This window comes from Podarcis raffonei, chromosome 9, assembly GCF_027172205.1.
Source record: "Podarcis raffonei isolate rPodRaf1 chromosome 9, rPodRaf1.pri, whole genome shotgun sequence".
In the NCBI taxonomy this organism is placed as follows: domain Eukaryota; kingdom Metazoa; phylum Chordata; class Lepidosauria; order Squamata; family Lacertidae; genus Podarcis; species Podarcis raffonei.
The window spans coordinates 1,679,298-1,695,288 of NC_070610.1; the positions used below are offsets into that span (position 1 = coordinate 1,679,298).

The 15,991-nt window shown below is 47.1% G+C and overlaps 1 protein-coding gene across 8 annotated transcripts in view; it reads right to left on the bottom strand.

The window, feature by feature from the left end:
• Nucleotides 1-13,648: 13,648 nt before the first annotated feature.
• HMG20A (high mobility group 20A) overlaps nucleotides 13,649-15,991 on the bottom strand; it is a 66,408-nt gene continuing 64,065 nt past the window's right edge. For all 8 annotated transcript variants that reach the window (XM_053402669.1, XM_053402672.1, XM_053402668.1 and 5 more), the window contains one exon: nucleotides 13,649-14,377. The gene's annotated coding sequence lies outside the window, so the exon portion shown is untranslated. The remainder of the gene's footprint in view (nucleotides 14,378-15,991) is intronic.

The following is a 15,991-nucleotide window of genomic DNA, read 5'->3' on the forward strand; positions in this document are numbered from 1 at the left end:
TTATTTCAACCCAACATCTCTCCCAAAGTGTTAAGACAATAGGTGTGCTATTTTCTTTCTTTTATTTCTACTCATCCTGTAAATAGTTCCTGCCAAGATAAATCTGCTCCTGCATGAATAAAGCCTTTGAACTCCAGAAACTCTAAGTGATTGTTTCAATATAACTCACCCAAGCTGCAAGCTCTCCTAACAGGAAGCACCCCAAAGCCCCTCCATGGCAGTTGCCCAGTGTTGAACCCAGATGCAGTGAAAACCAAGCATCTAGGATCTCACTGGGTTACCAGGATGAAAGATTCCATCCAGGCCAAGACTTTACCCTGAGCTTAGGGTGTCTCTTATCCAATCCTCCCCTAAGGCCCCTTAGGGAAGCCGCCTATACTATGGTGTTACTGCCCAGTGCCATTTCCACCAAGAATAATAACAACACGTATTTCACTGAGGGAGGTCAAAAAACCTCCAACTGAGGACCAATTGAGGTTGAGAGAAAAAAATTATTTCTGGCCCGTTCAATGGTAAACGGGGGGGAGCGGAGCTCAACAGCAAAATGGCCCCCAATCCCTGGGCGAGGCCTTTTAAATGCCTCAGCCCCACCTTCTTAGTGCAAGAAGGTGCAACCAAAATGGTCAAAGGCCTGGAAACGATGCCTTATAAGGAACGGCTAAGGGAGCTGGGCATGTTTAGCCTGGAGAAGAGGAGGTTAAGGGGTGATATGATAGCCATGTTCAAATATATAAAAGGATGTCACATAGAGGAGGGAGAAAGGTTGTTTTCTGCTGCTCCAGAGAAGCGGACACGGAGCAATGGATCCAAACTACAAGAAAGAAGATTCCACCTAAACATTAGGAAGAACTTCCTGACAGTAAGAGCTGTTTGACAGTGGAATTTGCTGCCAAGGAGTGTGGTGGAGTCTCCTTCTTTGGAGGTCTTTAAGCAGAGGCTTGACAACCATATGTCAGGAGTGCTCTGATGGTGTTTCCTGCTTGGCAGGGGGTTGGACTCGATGGCCCTTGTGGTCTCTTCCAACTCTATGATTCTATGATTCTAAGAGCCCATGAGATTATCACTATTCTGTGAGAGAGACGGTTCCACCTCCCCCATGACTTTCTGGGCCACACCCTGCTGGGCAAACCTGCCCCCCCCCCCATAAAATAGTACTCCAGAATAAATCTTACAAAAATGTGTATATTAGGGAAGTTTCACATAGAAATGCTGATGAATCTTCATGAGGAAGAAAGAAAGAAAGAGAGAGAGAGAGAGAGAGAGAGAGAGAGGGGGAGAGAGAAATTGCAAACTGATCTGGAAATGTGGAGATCTGAACTCAAGACTGTTGGGAAATGAGAAATGTAGAGAAACCAAAACTGAGATATTCACCCATCCCTAGTCCTGACTCACCCCTTAACAACTGGTGAGGAGGGTGCTGACATAATAAATGCCAAGTTATAAATGTCAAGACAGCTGAATATTGTTGTTGGCATCTGTCTGTCCCAAGAGTGTGTCGCTGGGGGTGAAGTCAAACCTCTGTGTTAGCAGCACCCAAGTAACCTCCCCAGGGCTCAAGCCTGGGCAGTGTGTCTGGAGGTCCTGGGCTGCCCAGACGACAAGACTCCCCTCTCAGCCTCACTGATGGGGTCCAAAAGGAAGCACCAGCTGGGCTGCAGGAGTTACAGGAAGGAGGCAGACAAGGTGCCATCCAATTGCTTTAGGGACCACTTGCTCCTGAGCCTTTTCTTCTCCTAGATGGGCTCCCTTCCCAAGTTGATGAGCCTCAACTGCTCCTCACTTTCCTCTACAGCATTTGCACAAACTGCCTTCTTTACTGTTTGACCCACTCTTGGTCACGTTCGGCCAATCTACCAGATCCTGTCTTTGCATGCAGGGAGAAGATCCCTTTGATTATGTGCAAATGATGGGGGGGGCACTGACTCCTCATTCACAGGAAGTATTTTCACAGCTGCGTTTCCATTGCTGGCAAGATGTCAGCTCTCACAAAGACTTTTGCTCAATGTGCCACTTTTGGACTGTTGTAGCAAAATGTCTTCCCAGCATCTTGATTGGCTCTGAAAGCTCCAGGTGGTCTTTGAATAGAGTTGCCATCTAAGAAGGAAGGAAAGGCAAAAGCTGTGGATTGGTTTGCGTCCGGGAGAACAGAGAAGCTCTGACGTCTGATGGATTGCAATTACTTGCTCTCACCGGTACTGCAAAAAGGAAAAGGAAAAAAATGTGTCTTCCATCTCAGTTTCACGCAGCTGCAAAACCAAGTGTTGCCATCAGAGGGCACTGTCTCTCCCTGCTGGGACCAGCTCTCTCAATTCCAGACATCTGGAAATATGCATTTGCCACATTGTTGTGAAATCCTTTGGATCATCGGGCACACAGCACAAAGCTCGCCTTTGCATTTGCTACATTTCTCCCCCCCCTCCTAAAAAAAAGCACTCTTGGAATGTGTGGAATGTACAGGACTCAGCCCAGATATATACACACATGGAGTAAACAAAGCTTCCTCTGGAAACTCTTCCAGTCCATCAGCAAAGAAAGAAAAAGGAACTTTGTGGGCTGCCTCCAGCTCAAAATATTTTCTGCTGCTTGCCAAGACACCCTTTGTTTGGAGGTGGGGGCAGAGAGCGAGAGAAAGAGATCAGCCAAAATAAAACACAGCACAAGATAAGCAGAGCCCTGCAGGAGCAGATGACGGTCTCTTTCATTAGCAAGGTCACAGAAATAATGCAAAATACAGTTCCCAGGATGTTTGGGGGGAAGCCATGGTGGTTAAATAGGGACAATGCTGCTTGAAAACGTAAGGTTTGGATGTGAGCTTGGTTGCCTCTGCCTGGCATTGCTCTGGTGCCACCTCCTGTCAGTCTCCCTGCCTCCCTCCCGACCCAACAGTCTCAGCAGCTGCACACGCAAGCCGCCCGTCTCCAGCACCGTCTGTTTCCAAGTAACACAACCATGCAGAACACTGACCCCACTGACTGTGGAAGCAAGCAGTCCGCAAGGCTGCTCTTTTGTTTCTCCCGCAGCAGTCTTGGCCCACTGGGGCATCTGCCACATGCTTTAGACTACAGCTGGTGGGGCTGATGGGACCAGAGGGCGACAGGTTGGCCAAGACAAGGTGCCCCATGATATTCTTGTAACAAAGCTGGTAAAATGCGGTCTTGACTATGCTACCACTCAGTGGATTTGTAACTGGCTGACTGACCGAACCCAAAGGGTGCTCATCAATGGTTCCTCTTCATCCTGGAGAAGAGTGACTAGTGGGGTGCCACAGGGTTCTGTCTTGGGCCTGGTCTTATTCAACATCTTTATCAACGACTTGGATGATGGACTCAAGGGCATCCTGATCAAATTTGCAGATGACACCAAACTGGGAGGGGTGGCTAACACCCCAGAGGACAGGATCACACTTCAAAACGACCTTGACAGATTAGAGAACTGGGCCAAAACAAACAAGATGAATTTTAACAGGGAGAAATGTAAAGTATTGCACTTGGGCAAAAAAAATGAGAGGCACAAATACAAGATGGGTGACACCTGGCTTGAGAGCACTACATGTGAAAAGGATCTAGGAGTCTTGGTTGACCACAAACTTGACATGAGCCAACAGTGTGACACGGCAGCTAAAAAAGCCAATGCAATTCTGGGCTGCATCAATAGGAGTATAGCATCTAGATCAAGGGAAGTAATAGTGCCACTGTATTCTGCTCTGGTCAGACCTCACCTGGAGTACTGTGTCCAGTTCTGGGCACCACAGTTCAAGAAGGACCCTGACAAACTGGAACGTGTCCAGAGGAGGGCAACCAAAATGGTCAAAGGCCTGGAAACGATGCCTTATGAGGAACGGCTAAGGGAGCTGGGCATGTTTAGCCTGGAGAAGAGGAGGTTAAGGGGTGATATGATAGCCATGTTCAAATATATAAAAGGATGTCACATAGAGGAGGGAGAAAGGTTGTTTTCTGCTGCTCCAGAGAAGCGGACACGGAGCAATGGATCCAAACTACAAGAAAGAAGATTCCACCTAAACATTAGGAAGAACTTCCTGACAGTAAGAGCTGTTTGACAGTGGAATTTGCTGCCAAGGAGTGTGGTGGAGTCTCCTTCTTTGGAGGTCTTTAAGCAGAGGCTTGACAACCATATGTCAGGAGTGCTCTGATGGTGTTTCCTGCTTGGCAGGGGGTTGGACTCGATGGCCCTTGTGGTCTCTTCCAACTCTATGATTCTATGATTCTATGACTGTTTTACAGAGTGTTGCAGAGTCCAAGCGCTCAGGGATAGGCAGTGGTGGACCTACATTTTGGGGCCCTGAAGCCTGAGCTGCCATGGGAGCCCCTTCGCAACCCATGGTCTGGGTAACCATGGTTTTCTTCTTCAGTGGGGTCGTTTCTCTTTGGAACATCTCTGCTGCTGACTTTCAAACTTTGAGGTTTTTGAAAAATCAATCCATCTGAGTAACGCAACTCATATTGGGCCTACTAGACCGATTTTTTTTTAAAAAAGCAATGTGAACTAAAGTCACTTTTGGGGTCCTTCTGGGATTAGGAGCCCTGGAGCTTAAGCTTCATTAGTTTTATAGCAGATCCATCCTTGACAGGAGCGCCAACAAATAAAATGATGGTAATATAAGCAAGCCCCATCCTGCGTAATCGATCCCAAGACATGGTGCGCACACACACCATTTAAATGGTCGTGCTCTTCAACTTGGGAGGGGGGCAGGTCCTTGGCCCCTGGGAGTTGGTCCCATGGCCTCTGGTGGTGGACACAACCTTCCCTCCTGCTCCGTACCACTGATCCTATCTAGGCAAACACACCTGGCCCAGAACAATGGATAAATGAGTGTCTGGCTGTGTCTCTGAGCATGTGGGTCGCATTTTGTGCTGAACAAGCAGGCTTCTTCTTCCCCTGCTCTTGCAAAAGCAGACTGGAGGGCCCAGCAAAGCCGTCAGATTCTCTCCCCCCCCCCCCCGCCTTCCAAGGCAATGTCCCCCTGCTGACTGCATTTGCACTCTGGATGCACTCTGGGGAGGAAAAAGCAGCAGAGATTTCATGTGTCACACAGGAGCACCGCGAACTTCCTGTGGCTGGATCAGCAGAGCCAGCAAAGCGGTGGAATCGCATCGAGAAAAGTGGGGGCGGGGACCTGGAAGGCAATTCCTGAAACTCAAGCCTTAAGAGCCTTCACTAATTATCAGAGTTCAAGGACACATTTTTGCCACACACAAATAGTCAAGGATGGTACAGTACAGGACCAGGGATGGGGATGGCCTGGGGAGAATCCAGAGGGCCAAATGGAAAACTTTGGAGGGCCACTTAACAGCTAGTGCATTACTATGCCAAGAATGCTGCTCTTGCAGAGTTCAATGGGATGGATTTCCTAAGAGTGGTGGGATATATACCGTTCCATTTGCACATGTGTGTTTTAAAATTCAGCACAAATTATTTGCATTCAAGGTGGTGATCCAAAAGCTACATTTTAATTCTCCCCCTCCCTTTTTCCCTTATGCAGGTTATAGATGCTTGGAGTGGTACTAGGCACAGCTGCTGCTGTTGCAACACCTCTTGGAAATGGGGTTCCAAAAAGAGCAACAGGGTGTGATCATGCCTCATCCTTCCTGGGGACATTCTAGCAGGGGGGAAACAAGAGAGCTGCATCGTTCCCACCAGAGTGTGCAACTCAAGGGCCGGCTGATAGCAAACATGCTCTTCTGTCAATCTGCAAAAACAATATTAACAGCATTTTAAAACAACTTACAACCATAAAAATAAGCATGCAGCTCAAGTGTGAAATGCCAGCATTAAAAGGTGAATTCCACAGAATTCAGACTGAAGCACATTCAGACATTGGCAGGCATCTTCACTGTATTCCTTCCAGTGCCTGCTACAAACATTCTAGTTTAGGTGAGCCTACCAAGATACAAAGACTGTTGGTATATATTTTAAGGTAATTGTTTATTTTATCTTTTGAATGTTTTTTAAAGAGTTGCTTTGACTGACAATTGCTTTATTCTCTTTGTAAACCATTTTGAGGTTTTCTAATGATCATGGGGTATATAGGTAAAGGGACCCCTGACCGTTAGGTCCAGTCATGACCGACTCTGGGGTTGCGGCGCTCATCTCGCTTTACTGGCCGAGGGAGCCGGCGTACAGCTTCCGGGTCATGTGGCCAGCATGACTAAGCCGCTTCTGGTGAACCAGAGCAGCGCACGGAAACGCCGTTTACCTTCCCGCCAGAGCGGTACCTATGTATCTGCTTGCACTTTGATGTGCTTTTGAACTGCTAGGTTGGCAGGAGCAGGGCCCGAGCAACGGGAGCTCACCCCGTCGCGGGGATTCGAACCGCCGACCTTCTGATCGGCAAATCCTAGGCTCTGTGGTTTAACCCACAGCGCCACCCGCGTCCCTCATTGGGTATATAAATTTTATTAAATAACTGATGCTAGCTTAGGTGGCCAGATGCAGTATTGGGCTGCCTGACTGCCGAATTTTGAACTGCTTTAAAATGTCCAGACTGCCCAACGTTGGGCAAAAGATCCCTGCATTGCAGGGGGTTGGACTGGCTGACCCCTGTGGTCCCTTCCAACTCTACAATCCTAGCATTCTCTGCACAGAGTGCATTACAGTAATCTAACTGGTTATCCCAATGACTGAAGCGGGGTGGGGAGTAGGGACTTTCAAGGCAAGCAACTGATGTTGTGTCACAAAATGAGAGGCCCCTTGCATGCACACAGCCCTAATTTAAGATCCAAAATAACCATGTGACGGGGTAGCAGCCAAATCACAACTGAAGTGTGTGTGTGTGTGATTGTGAGATCTGTGGATGAAGGGCAGTAGACAAATTTAATATATAACAAAATAAAACAATAAAATGATGCACAATACTTCAGGCCAGGACCGTGTCTGAACAACCACCATGACACGCTTTGTATTTGAAGTGGTAAGAAAGATCTCAGTGGCGTTTGAACTGTAGTTTTCCTTCCACAACGCCATCACTGGCTCCCTTAGCCCTCACACGACGAATCGTAGGCCTCACACAGTGAATAAACACTGAAACGACCCTAAAGGCCACCCTCTTAAGTGAGCTCCATTCTGAGTGAACCCAACTCCCACCAACAGATAGAATGCCTGTTTGGAACATTGAAAGACCTTTCATTTCAAATACTCCCGTTTTTGTTTGCCTTGGAAAGATTATGGCCCATATTAAGTACAAACGTCTGGCTTTCCACTTTAAAAAGAGAGGAGAGAAAATTCTGGCAGAGCTAGATTTGGGGGTGGGGAGAAACAGAGAGAGATTACACAGATTTTTCTGTGGCATTTTCAAACTCTTGCTGCCTGAGATATTAACCCCCAAAGCATATGGGCGATTGCATTAACCCCAGGGGTGGACCTGGGTGTCTCAAATTCCAGGGGCGTCCAGTGCAACGCTTCTCGTGCTGCATTCCAAAGCAGAGTTGCAGCGCCCCTAAAGCTCAGCACCCAATACGAGGGACCCAGCTATACTCCCCTAACTCTGCCTCTGTTAGCACAGATGTAAGCGCTTCCAGGCATTTAGGAGCATATCACTCTCCCTCATTCTGCCCTAGTCCTCACAAAGACCCATGTTCACGCACATCTAAGAATGAGTGATTCAGCTCACTGCCCCATGCAGCACCACGTGCCAGGACCTCGGGTCTTGAGGCAGGAATGTCTGGGTCCAACACCCTCAGGGTTACTGGCACTGTGAAGACCCATCTGAGGAGACTTCAGCTATAAGGTCTGGGCAGGGCTGACCATTGACATCTACACACTCGCATTAAAATCTGAGCACCAGCTGCACAGTCCTCAGTCGCAGAAGGTGGGGCAGGGAGGGGCCTGGGGCAGTCCCTTTGCCACAGTGGCGCAGCTAGCAAAGGTTCTATGGTTAGGCTTGCTCCTTTTACTAAATGGCAACTTTTATTGCTACACTACATAGAATAATAATAATAAAAAAAATTATTTATATCCCGCCCTCCCCAGCCGAAGCGGGGCTCAGGGCGGCTAACAACAATAAAATAATACAACATTCATCAGCTTGGATGCGTTCGTTCCAGGGTCTAGAGGATGAATCAGAGAACTTTAGGGGTAGGAAGGGTCTCCCAAGGGTCATCTGGCCCACCCCCTGCAATGCAGCTACCATGTTTCTAGTTGTTAGTAACCACCTTGGTTGGGGGATTCCAGTGAGGGAAATCCCAACAGAGGAAGCTCCCTTGTGAAATGGACGCTTCCAAGTGTCTTTTGCAAATCACAAAGGCATCCAGTCCAGAAATCCAAAGGCATTTATAAGGGGATAAAAATGTCCACAAAGAGGAAGGGAAGGATGGATTGCCTACCTTTTGCTAAGAGAGAGTAGATCTGGAGTGGGGGGAGATATAAGCCTTTACTGAGGCTCCCACTGAGCTTGGATGTGCTCGTTCCAGGGTCTAGAGCAGGGGTGTCAAACTCAAATTCATCGTGGGCCGCATCAGCAGTTTGGTCACCCTCAAAGGGCCGGTTGTATCTATAGGACTCAACATGCGCTCAATATAAAAACAAGTGGAGGTTTCCTGAATGCATGTAAAGTGGAGGTTTCCTGTGTAGAACGGCCGGCGCCGCTAGAGGGCAGACGTTCTCTGGCTTGTAGGCTGCCGCGCATGCGCTGAAGAGGCGGCTTTCTTGTGTCAAAAAAAAAGAAGAAGCGAGAATAAAAGGTGAATGCTGGCGGCCGGCGGCGGCTACACGGGCCACATGACGAGGTCTGGCGGGCCAGATTTGGCCCACGGGCCTTGTGTTTGACACCCGTGGTCTAGAGGATGCAGCTAAACTCAAAGGTATCCCCCACCCCAATCCCACATAAGTTACAGAAGGGAAACTGCCTGCAGAAGAGGAAGGGGCTGTGACCTTGCGTAAGCATTGATTCCTAAATGATTTTTAAGGAGAAAACCACTACAGCAGCTGCCGAGTAGAGAGGGAGGGAGAGAACTTGCAGAGATACTTTGGCCCCTTTGCTTTTCCTCGCTATGACAATGCCAGCATGATGGAAGCAAGGCTAGCAACTCTGGCTGAACTGGAAACCAGACCCCTGCCTCTGGGGCAGAGAGGCTGCCTCAGAGCTACTGCCTCCCTTGTCCTGGAATCACACAAGTCAGAACGTAATTACTCTTGTAAGATTCAGAGAAGTGCAAAGCCTGAAGAGTAATTACATTCTGACCCACGTGTGATTCTAGAACAGGGGTCAGCAACCTTTTCACCTGTGGCCAGTCCACCGTCCCTCAGACCATGTGGTGGGCCGGACTATTTTTTTGGGGGGGTGGGGGGAATGAATGAATTCCTATGCCCCACAAATAAGCCAGAGATGCATTTTAAACAAAAGGACACATTCTACTCAAGTAAAAACACGCTGATTCGCGGACCGTCCGCAGGGCGGATTGAGAAGGTGATTGGGCTGCACCCGGCCCACGGGCCTTAGGTTGCCTACCGCTGTTCTAGAAGGTGCAAAGTTAAGCCAGTCTGCTTAAAATGTGGACCAAACAAAAGGGTTAGCACCACAAGGCGACTTCATATAACCCCACAGCCTTCAATTGAAGGGCTGCAGCCAACTTTCCTTGCTCAAATGCTGGCACAGGGAGCCAGTGGTACACCAAGACAAGCGGTGGATGGCTCCGAAGCATTAATCTCTGAAGTTTAAAAAAACAGATGAACATGAGAAATTGACATGAACCAGAAGCAGGCTGTTCTGTCCATCCCTAGTTTGGCTGATGGGAACCCAGGAATGGGTCTATCCCCAAAGTTGCAATCTGATGGTTTCAGGTTCCCCCCAGAAGATCATCTGAGGCTCTGGTCCTTGACCACAATGACACTCACAAGATTTTTCTCCCCTGCCTTGCCTCTAACAACCCCCCCACCACCACCACCACCAATGAATTAATACTTCATATTGCAACTGAAAATTCAATCTTGCCATTTAAAAAAACAAACCACAAAAGCACATTGAACTCTCAAACTGGCAACACGCTATTCAAAACACGGTCAAGGAAATGAGCGTATTACCAATTTGTAGCATCTAGGAATAAGCACTGGTGATGAATGTGAACTTGACGGAATCTTTCAAGAACAGAAGGCAACACTAGTAAAAATTCACTCATTAAAACACAGTTGAAATCTAAATCAGAACAGATTTAGCATTAAGCAGATTTAAAGAAGCAAATGTTAGAAGAGCACATTGACTCACTTTCAAACAGATCTTAGAAATTAAATTACAAAAAAAAAAACTTCTGCAGGAAACTTGAAGAGCAAAGACTTATCTAGTCCAGCCTCCTTTCCCTCAGAAGCAGCTTGCCAGCAGGATCTGACAGCAGCAGCAGCCCTCTGCTGCTCTTGGTGCTCAGCAACTGGCAGGCCTGATCCTGGATCCAGCGCATAGCCGTAATGATTAGTAGATATGGATAGACCTATCCTCCACAAGCTTGTCTAACCACCTTTTAAAATTTCATAGATCAGCTATTCTCTGAGTAAAGGGACCAGGATCCCAAAAAGCCCCCCTGCACCAGAGCCAATAACAAGATGTGGCACTGTCCCTAGGCAGTTGAGATTTGATCCTTATGAATTCTAATGATTTGACCTAATCTGACTAATTGGTGGATCAGAAAAATTGAATCAATTAAAAAAAAACTAATCCTGCAGATTAATGGAATGGAACAGACTAATGAGTGAATATATGTAAAAGTGACACAGACTTGAAATAACAATCCACCAGTTCCTAGTTGTGACTTTGCAAGACATCGTGCTGGTCATATACTGTGATTGGGTTTGGGCTGGGTGTTCATCAGTATGCGGATGATACCCAGCTCTACCTCTCTTTTAAATCAGAACCAGTGAAGGTCCTGTGTCTGCAGTGTCTGGAGGCGGTTGGAGGATGGGTGGCAGCTAACAGATTGAGGTTGAGTCCTGAGAAGACAGAAGTACTGTTTTTGGGGGACAGGGGGTGGGCAGGTGTGGAGGACTCCCTGGTCCTGAATGGGGTAACCTGAAGGACCAGGTGCGCAGCCTGGGAGTCATTTTGGACTCACAGCTGTCCATGGAGGCGCAGGTCAGGGCAGCTGTCTCCCAGCTCCATCTGGTACGCCGGCTGAGACCCTACCTGCCCGCAAAATGTCTCGCCAGAGAGTTGTATGCTCTGGTTATCTCCTGCTTGGACTACTGCAATGAGCTCTATGTGGGGCTACCTTTGAAGGTGACCTGAAAACTGCAACTAATCCAGAACGTGGCAGCTAAACTGATGACTGGGAGTGGGCGCCAAGACCATATAGCACCTGTCTTGAAAGACCTACATTGGCTCCCAGTACGTTTCCAAGCACAATTCAAAGTGTTGGTGCTGACCTTTAAAGCTCTAAATGGCCTTGGCCCAGGAAACCTGAAGGAGCATCTCCACCCCCATCGTTCAGCCCAGAAACTGAGGTCCAACTCCAAGGGCTTTTTGGCGGTTCCCTCACTGTGAGAAGTGAGGTTACAGGGAAGCAGGCAGAGGGCCTTCTCTTTAGTGGCACCCACCCTGTGGAACGTCCTCCCACCAGATGTCAAAGGGAAGAACAAACTACCAGACTTTTAGAAGACACCTGAAGGCAGCCCTGTTTAGAGAAGTTTTTATGTTTGAAGTTGTATTCTGTTTTTAATGTTCTGTTGAAAACTGCCCAGAGTGGCTAGGGAAACCCAGCCAGATGGGCAGGGTATAAATAATAAATTTGTTGTTGTTGTTGTCCCCCTCTACTAAACCATAGGGCTGAAAGTGTCAGCAGCAGTATCCCTCAAACCTTCCTCTGCAATTTTCCACTGCAGCAAACCTTCCTACTGTACTGTTGCATCTGGGCAGCAATTACTTGTTTTGACCTTTGCTCTTTTAATATGATCCTGTTTTACTGGTCCACTTCTGCCAGGACATTCCCATCGCAAAAGTTATCTCTATTCAAATGCTCACAGATGCCAATTGTGCTCAAAGTACAATTTGAAAGGTTTTATTACCCAATGGAAAACTTGGACACACCTCTTAGAAACAGGACTTTTATTCTGCCTGCCAGCTCCCTCATACAAGACCAAGGCCTTCCTTCCTTGCTATTATCTCTAGAGGAGAGAGGAAGGAAAGGGTCAAGTGTTGCTAACCCTGCTGCTGTTGTTGCTTCCTGTCAATGGGAGTTTTCCACACATTGCTGCCAGGAGAATTGTCCTGCATTGTGTTGCAATCTGTGTGTAGCTGCACAGTTGCTAGGGACTCTCTGGGAGGGGCTGCCACTGTTCCTGCACTCTTTGCACACCGTCGGTGCAAGAAAATACAGCTGCTGTGTGAACAAGGGGTACCAACTCAGACTGTACAGTTGCTATCAATAGCATTGTAGCAGCCCTTCTGCTGAAGCCACAAGATCAGATTGATGTCAGGAGGTACCAGGTTTACACGAAACTCAGATAAACATTCAAAAGGCAGTATTTTATCAGAGTTAAACATATGCCAACAGTACACTTTTGTGATGTTACACCAGTGTTTGCAGAAACCAATAGAAGGCATTAAATTGGGGGGGGGGTCACATTTGAGGAAGAAAAGGATTCATTTGTCAGCCCTGCAATCACTGTTTTTCCTCATCTATTGGCTGAAAGTACTGTAGGACCTTGCATCCACAATACATGTCTTTGTAATGAATCCCTGGCTAGCGACACACCAATGTCCTTAAGCTCGTTCCTCCAAATGTGATCTATCCAGAAATTCAGCAGCTCACAGGATTATCTGTAAATAAGGTAATAGGACAGCAAACTCAGGTGAAACTTATTTCATGGGTGGTCTACACTGGTTTCACACAAGGTGTTAGAATCTGGGCCAAACATACTCATGTTCTTGCTTGATTGATTCTGCAGCATTTCACATTTGTAGAGACATAAATGTAGAAGAAGAGTTTGGATCTCATATCCCGCTTTATCACTACCCGAAGGAGTCTCAAAGCAGCTAACATTCTCCTTTCCCTTCCTCCCCCACAACAAACACTCTGTGAGGTGAGTGGGGCTGAGAGACTTCAAAGAAGTGTTACTAGCCCAAGGTCACCCAGCAGCTGCATGTGGAGGAGCGGAGACGCAGTCTCATGTGTGCAGACTCAATGGAACACAGTGAGATTCTAGGTTAGGGTGACCCACATAATTCACTCTGGCCTCTACCACTGGCTGAAGCATGTACTGCAGCTCTTCAAAGGGGCAACTAGGGGTTTGCTACAAAGGAAGATCCCTGCCCCAAAGTAGGGCTTGCAGTCAGCGCTGATCAGCTGAGTGGCACCAGCTTCAAGCCCTGCTTTTGGCAGGGATCAGCTGGATTACTGAGCAGGAACTCCTGAGTGCAGCAGATCCCAGTGGAGCTCGCTATCAGCCCTGCCAAAGAACACTCAGAAGTGCACTTCAGGGCTCCCCAATGCTCCTTCGCAGTCATGTCTTTAGCTGCCCCACTCTCGACAGTGTAGGATGTCAGGTGTATGGCAGAGAAAATGCCTCTGCAGGGCAAATTATGAGCCCTACTAAGACTAATTTAGTCTGTGGGTCGGAGGTTATCCATGCCTGCTTTATGGTAGCCTCCAGATCCCCATTTTATTTACTTTGTTTTTGCTAGATCTCTGTAAAAATCCATAGCAAGAGACCTGTTTACATAGTTTATTTCTTTGGGATGGCCACACATTACCAGAAGGGGAAGGGCATGTGATTTCTCCTTCAGGCCCATTTCCTGTTGCTCAGAAGAGATATTTGAATCACAAGACTACCATGTAACAACTAGGTAACAAACTACAAAGAAGGTTTCAGTCCAACATGAAGGTTTTGAACTTACAATGCCGGGAGAAAAAAGAAAGCTGATGGTCCTTTTTCTTTTCTTTTTTTACTGAATTATCACAGAGGGTTGTTTTTTAGCAATTAACAGACGTCTGCAGACATTTTCACCAAATGGAAGAGAGGCTTTGATGGCCAGCAGAGCACACAGTGCATGCAACAGAGGTGCAGGGAAACAGGGTGGGACTGCGCTGGGGGGAGAGAGAGACTCTGTCAGAGCCTGGGCAACAGAAATTCCAGAGCTTTGTATTACCAAAGACAGACAACTTTGACCTGACAGAGAAGGAAGCATCACCATGGCATCTTCTAGTCCAGAGTGTGCCCACAGCCAGGTGATAAATAACAGGAAATGGCACACAGCAGTGCAAGCTTGCTCCGGAAGTTGGATAGAGGAGATGTCATCTTCTCTTGGGCTGCTCCTGGGTCCTCACAGAAGATGCTCGTCCAGTAAGCAAGAACCAGTGTCTTCGGCTTATTCCCAGCATGTCCCTCGTTCCTCACATTTGTTTCATCCCTTTAAGAAAAACATCCAGGGCCTAAGAAACTGCAAATAAAACAAAGGGGACGACGATGAGAAGATTTAGAAAAATGGGCATGAGCCGCGTTGCTGCAATTAGCCACTGTCATACTCAGTTCCCCCCCCCCCCCAGCTTCCCTAAAGACAACTTGATCAGGAATTTGCATACTGGGGCTATGCCCAAGAGGAAAGGATTTCAATGGGAATGCCCAACATGGTTGCCAGGCTCAATTGCCCTGCCATCATCAACTCAAGACAAGTTGGATACGAAAACTGTATGGAAGAGGTTTATTCAAAGTCACAACATCCTGTTAAACCATCCTTGAAGATGTAGAACTTCTATTTAAACACATTGTGAAGTGTTGGCTGAAACAGCTTAGGGTAAGTACCCACCCCAAAACTCTACAGATGCAGATGTGATAAAATACACATTTAAAATTCGAAAACACAACACCATAGATAAAATTGTCAATATGCAGCTCCCATCATCAAAAGAAGCAAGAAGAAGCAAAAAGCAGCAGTTTCAACTGCACAGACATGATGTAACTTAAAATTGAAGTGTGTATAAAAGAAATCCAATGTTACTAGCCCCGGTAGTGAATTAATTTTTTGTACCTCTGTAGAATATACACATTTTGAAGTGACATTAAGATCAGTTCTGTTAAACTTAAAACGATTTCTGGTGTTTATAATATGAATCAAAACATTAGGGTGACAGTTTGAGGTGAGTGCTGTAAGGGAAAGCAGGAGTGAAATAGTATCCAAGTGACCAGGTCCCACTGAGATGCGAAACAAGGACCCCATTACTTTCAAGTGATCTATAAGCTCCTTAACAGCCTTTCCCATCTAAAGTTACAGTGTTTTCAGTTAGCCTAACAAAAACGGGTGGAGCATCTTTTGCCAGAGATGTCAGAGTTTTGGCAATGGTCTCTGATCTCATACACCAGGAATCATTAGGTGATAACTGATTTTGTTCCCAGCATTTCTGCGTTTTTCTTAAAGGTAAAGGTAAAGGTACCCCTGCCTGTACGAGCCAGTCGTGACCGACTCTGGGGTTGCATGCTCATCTCGCTTAAGAGGCCGGGAGCCAGCGCTGTCCGAAGACACTTCCGGGTCACGTGGCCAGCGTGACGAAGCTGCTCTGGCGAGCCAGCACCAGCGCAGCGCATGGAAACGCCGTTACCTTCCTGCTATAAAACGGTACCTATTTATCTACTTGCACTTAGGGGTTTTTCTTACCTGCAGGTTAAAAGCCGTGCCAAAACTACATTTGACAGGGAAAAAGTTTTTCTAGTTAATGCAACCTGACACACAGCAAGAGCATTAAAAGCTACGTGGACTTATTGCTTTTCAGTGGTGGCCCCACCCTGACAGTTCCTATCCTTTGCCTTCAAAGCCTCCTCGTGTTCGATGAATATTTTGCCAAGTGAATGTCTAATTACAAACCGTGGTTGGAACATCAACAGCAGTTAAGTGTTCATATTTGTATAACTAACTCAGTCTGACATTAACATTTTAATTGCCTTATCTATGTTGTTTTTAGGGAGCGAGAACATGAGAACATGCCTTCTTAACCAGAACAGTGAGGAAAGAGGAGAAGCGTGGTAGTTGGTTTTTTGTGGCTGTTGCTTCAAATGATTC